The sequence below is a fragment of the Coptis chinensis genome, chromosome 2 (assembly GCF_015680905.1).
Source record: "Coptis chinensis isolate HL-2020 chromosome 2, ASM1568090v1, whole genome shotgun sequence".
Taxonomy (NCBI): Eukaryota; Viridiplantae; Streptophyta; class Magnoliopsida; order Ranunculales; family Ranunculaceae; genus Coptis; species Coptis chinensis.
Window position 1 is genome coordinate 18,840,822 of NC_141457.1, and position 5,559 is coordinate 18,846,380.

The window sequence follows — 5,559 nt, forward strand, 5'->3', positions numbered from 1 at the left end:
ACCATAACAGTTTATTTATAACAGATATACATCCGTTACAAAAAATATTAGTAACGGTTATCTTGCATTGACACAAAAACGTGAGTAATATTAGTAACAGATATTTGTAACAATTATTATCCGTTACAAAATTTACTAACGGTTATAAAGTGTCACTGAAATTAATTTTAGTAACGGATACGTAACCGTTAGAATGCATTAGTAACGGTTACAAAAAAAATTTATTCTCCATCAGTAAAATGTTTCTAACGGTTACGTATCCGTTACTAATGATTTATATTTCTAACGGTTACGTATCCGTTACTAATGATTTATTGTTTTAAAAAAAATTACATTTCCTGGACTGCAGACCACCTACAGTGTTATAGCACCTAAACATACACTTGCACCTTTACTCCACAATGTATCAACCAAATTCTTTTATTGATCCATAAACCTTAATATTCATTACACAAAATACACATTTAAGAAACAAAATATTTATTCCACTACTATTAAATTCTCAAAAAGTATAACTCCCAAACTTCCAAGTATTTAAACTCCTAGAGTAAAATTACAACATGACAATTAAATAATACATGTGCTTACAAACAAACTAAGTCTTCTTCCGCAGAAAAAGAACTCCCACCCAGTGTAGTAAAGGCGTTAAAGCACCTCCAAGGCTAACACCTCTTTGTGCCTTAGGGCACAAGGTGTGGCGCGCACCTAACTGAAGTGAGGCGCGTAGTAATAAAAAAATAGATATATCAAATAAAAAATAAAATAAATATTAAATATGACATGAATAATCACTGATTTGCTTAGCCAAACTTTAAAATTAATTTTATGTGATTGTAAACATAAAACCATTGTAGTCATTTAAAAGAAAAATCTTAAGCAATAAGTAAAAGCAAAATAAAACTTCGTATCTCTCAATACAATCTAGCTCAACTTCAATAAACTAAAATAATGAACCGATCGAATTGAGCCAAATGAGTTCTTTATAAAATAGAACATTGATTCAATTTTAGAATCCGTAAAACTTCATTTAAAATTTAATCCATCTTTGTGTCTTTTCTCAATCCATACAACTTAACAAAAACTAGTCAAAATTAAGTTTAAAGTGTACTCCACAATGAAACTTACTAAATTTGTACAATTTCTTATATCATACAACAATTGGATCGAGTGTAAATGTGTCACGTATAGCAAAAATTGTAAAAAAAACGAAAAAACTGTAAAAGTTGATAAGGCGCGTGCCTTGTGCGCCTCGCGCCTCAACAAAAAACACAAAAAAACACAAAAAGCGCACGCCTTATATGACCTCTCACGCCTTAGTCAAGGCGAGGCACTAAAAGTGCGCCTTGCGCTTTAAGCGCGCCTAGGCGCACGCCTTGACTACACTGCTCCCACCATCTTAAAGCCAACCAAGTGGGAAAAGTTCATCAACTTCAAATTTCTTGCCCTACACAAGGAAGAAAATGTGTCAAGGACTTGGATAGAAAAATATAATTGCCTAAGTTAACTTAATAGCCAATGAGAATTAACTACTCCCCTACTCACCTTCGCCAGTCCATCAAAGTTAATAGGAAGCAACTCTGACGTAGACTTCTGGTCTCAATTTGGAGTTAGAACAACAAGCCCATCAACTACAAGCGATATAGCATCCTCAGTGACATTCACAACCTGCAATTCATGTCCCACTGTATCCAGCACGACCTGATAGCAAAATGAAAATCAGTATCTCACTCCCCTAATCATACATAAGCTATAGTTTCACAAGGGTTTATTTACCGCGCAGAGCTTCTTAGTACTCTTAACAGCTAGCTTCAAATTTGCCAAAGTCTCTTAATGATACTCAGGGTCTCTAAGAGAAATCAAAACGCGCAACTACAACAATATGAAATAAATAAACAAGTCAAGTTCCAATCTTTAATACATCAAACCAACAACATTCCTATTAATAATATAATCATACCAGACATCCCAGCTTTAAGACAACCACAAATCACTTCCACATATCTCGATTTCGGTCCAAGTGTCCCAACAATTTTTGTCATTGTAGGGAAAAAATTCTGCACAACCAATATTTTGTTACAAACATGAATCAATAATCAATATAAGCACTTAAAAAAAATGATATTTATTTTACGGGTTTAGAAGATTCGAGAAGATGCATCTTTCAAAGCTTTGATCAAACAGACAAAAAAAGGTTTAGTTGGTTTTATGAGAGAGAGACTAAAAGGGAAATTTTGATAATGAGAAAAGTTCCACACACTGTCCTCATAATACAACCATCACCTTCGCTATCACTATCTTAATAACATCTCTACCTCATGCTCTAGAAATTAACCCCTCCTTTTTAAAAGTATTGAGGTACTAAATGAATTTAAAGTGCAAACCTAATTGATAGACTCCCACATACCAATTTAAATTCTATACCACAAAGACCTAACTAAAAAATTAAAATTGAAAAATAAAAAATTCTGATTGTAAACACTAATTCACTCTATGGCGCATCCTCTCAAAACCTAAATATGAAAAAAAGGAGAGAATTTAAATAAAAGGAAGACGATAAGATCATACCTAGAACCCGCGATTTCTCCATCCCATAACCAAATGAAGAAGAAAAGAGAGAAGGCCAAAAAGGAGAAAGAACCTTCTATCGAAGATGAAGAGATGATGGTTTGCGCTCCCTTTTTCACCCAAGCTCTCCCTTGCATAGATGTTGCTGCCCTCTCTAAAACTGACGAGAGTTCGAGATCGATGAATTTATTGGATCTATGTTGTTTCCTTTCTATTTTTATTTTTGTTTTAATTGCTTCCAACAAAAAGTGAGTGCTATTATACGTGAGCGAATAAACAAACAATAAGTTTATATATTTACAAACGGAAAAGGATGCCCTTACGCTTATCTACCGTTAGCAAGCAACTAATGGTTATAAAATGTTCGCAAGCGGAAATTGTGTGTGTTAGTAAATCACCCAAATGGTGTAGTGTGCCTACTATTCAGGATATGCTAGCTAATATGATTGTCAAGACATATTAAACATGTAACCACACTATGCAATGGACCTAGTCTACTATTCTTGTCACGAGTGCATACAGGCTCAAAAGCAATCAATCTAAAGGCCACTAGAATGAAAGTACCACTAAAATGAGATGCAAAATAGCTTACGCATATGTGGCAATGTTTTGTTATACAACTAGGATATCCCATAAAATATATATACGCCAAGACTGTGTCAAAGGTCAGCTCACATAGTATCCAACAAACTCGTTCATTCATATTCTAATAGAAAGAAACAGTAAGAGTGGCAATTTAAAATATACACAAAAAAACAAAACTATACCTATCAAATTTCTTTCTTTTTAATTCTTTCTGTGAATAAACAGTGAGCACAAATGCAAAAAGTAACCACAAAAGAAAGGACGGATTTAAGTTCAATAGGGACTATTTCTTAACATAAAATATAGCAAAACCAGATTAAATTACCGGACATGTATATATTTCAGTTGGAAAGGTGGCACTGAAAAGCGCACATTGTCCGTCTTGCACCTGGACGTGGCATTCCAATCAGCTCAGCAATTTTCCGAATTTGAGGTTCGAAGCCCATATCCAACATTCTGTCAACCTCATCCAAGACCAGATCTAGACACAACAAAACCTTATTGCGCTTTAGGTACGCACCAATACCAGGGACAAGATGGAGATAAGTTAAACACGATACCATGTAATGGAAAGATTTTCTTAACAATGCCTTCAGACTCTAACTTCTTAACCAAATATCAACCAAGGAGAACATGACACTAGTATATCACCCATACGAAAAAAGAAAACTAATCATTCTTGTACCATCAGTAGGTGGCTTCCTTTAGCATCCACTACTTCACTTGCCTTCAACGAATTACTTAACTTGTATTTCCCATTTGGCTTCTGCTTGCTGCCTATCATAATAAGGAAAGTTCTACTCAACAATCATGAGAGAACATTTTGATAATGAGTTCAGAAAACAAAAGCAAAGCCAAGGTTACACCAGTATCTAATTTAGAATTCAAAATATGCAAGTACACAACTATGAAGAGCAACTCACCAACCCAAATCCTTCATCAACATTGACATTGTTTCTGACATTAACTAACACAAACAAATCCACCCTTCTTGCAGAAAAAGTGTAAGCCCTTTTCATGGTGCAGCAAATGGAATGCCCTGTCACTAACTGAATTCCCTAAAGCATGCATTCACATATGCTGCAAAGTAATCAATATGCACAAGAAGATTATTCATCTGACTTAAGTTTAATTAGTACATGGTACAGTGCAGATCCTAGAAAGCTAATCAAACAAGTTCCTTGTATTAGCAAAACTAGATTAACAGATAATACTTTAACTTTGCTTGATGTAGCCCAAGTTTTTGAACTTGTGCATCAGCAGGAGCTGAGTGGTTGCAGGTCAATACTGTAACTATGGATGCATGCAATTAACTACCTATGAAGAGAATGGATATAGCAGATCCATATAATTGCACCCTCCATATATACTGCTTACCCCTAACTCTTGCAATTTCTGACAAAAACCCCTTACAAATTACTAAGTACACCTCCAATACCTAGTGGTGAGTGAACAAACATCCATACTGGACAATCCCCAATTCATCGCAAGGCAAAAGTTTCAACACCAAAATCGTGCATAAAAACTACCAATTAATCACAAACAACCCCATTGAAGATTATCCAAAAATACAAAAACTTGAATATATAAATGAATAAAGAAATTAATAAGAGGTACCTTAAAATGTATTCATATGTTGCTTTAGAGCAGAAGGAAGAGAGAAAGCTGAAATTTCTTCAGGTGACTCTTAAAGTAATCTGTGCACAACAAACAGAGTGAACATATGCGCCAAAAGCAAGTTAAAACCCAAATTTCGAAAAAATGAAACCCTCAAACCCAATATAGTGTCTTACCTTGCCAAAATAACAACCTTTTTGAGTAGATCGAGCAACTGTTGTGCTAAATTAAGTACCAAACAACTTCTCAAAACACCCTAAATAGTCGAAACAAAAATCAAACATTGTTACGAATTGAAAGGAGGAATGAAGGAGAAATGGGAGGAAGAAGAAAATGGAAAAAGATAAGTCGATGAGCGGCAGCAACAAAGTTTATCCTTTTCCCTGTTTGATTTTTCTTCGTTCTGTTTAAGGGTTTGCGTGAGATGGGCGCGACAGTGACAACAGTCCCCTTTATAATTTCACGGTTTTTTAATTTTTCACATGTTCATTTTACCATTAGTAACGATTCTGTAAGCGTTACCTAATATCTAATATAACACTGGAGGGAGGTTTTATGACCAACGGCTGAGATTCAGTTTCAAGGGGTATAAATTGACGGTCCTGAAGAGTGTCACGATGACAGAGTGAGGTGGATTAGAAATTAATTAGAGTAGTAATTATGAAATTAAACAAAAAAAAAACCCTTCGTCTCCTCCAAACTTACTTCGCCCTCTCAATTCTCCACTTTACGTCTCCCCCTCAAAAAAAAAAAAAAATCAGCATCGTTCTCTCTCTCTCCAAATTAAATTCT

General features: G+C 34.8%; 1 long non-coding RNA gene across 2 annotated transcripts; it reads right to left on the reverse strand.

Annotated features, from left to right (window-relative positions):
• Nucleotides 1-1,091: 1,091 nt before the first annotated feature.
• LOC147515216 (uncharacterized) lies at nucleotides 1,092-5,188 on the reverse strand. Of its 2 annotated transcripts, none has more exons than XR_015209942.1 (9): nucleotides 4,944-5,188; nucleotides 4,768-4,847; nucleotides 4,074-4,230; nucleotides 3,836-3,927; nucleotides 3,476-3,631; nucleotides 1,958-2,054; nucleotides 1,774-1,869; nucleotides 1,543-1,698; nucleotides 1,092-1,444 (listed from the first exon to the last, which is right to left on the reverse strand). It is a non-coding gene; the product is annotated as an uncharacterized LOC147515216 (long non-coding RNA). The 2 variants fall into 2 exon arrangements; XR_015209947.1 differs by having other exon boundaries at nucleotides 3,711-3,947; nucleotides 4,944-5,151.
• Between the last annotated feature and the right edge of the window lie 371 nt (nucleotides 5,189-5,559).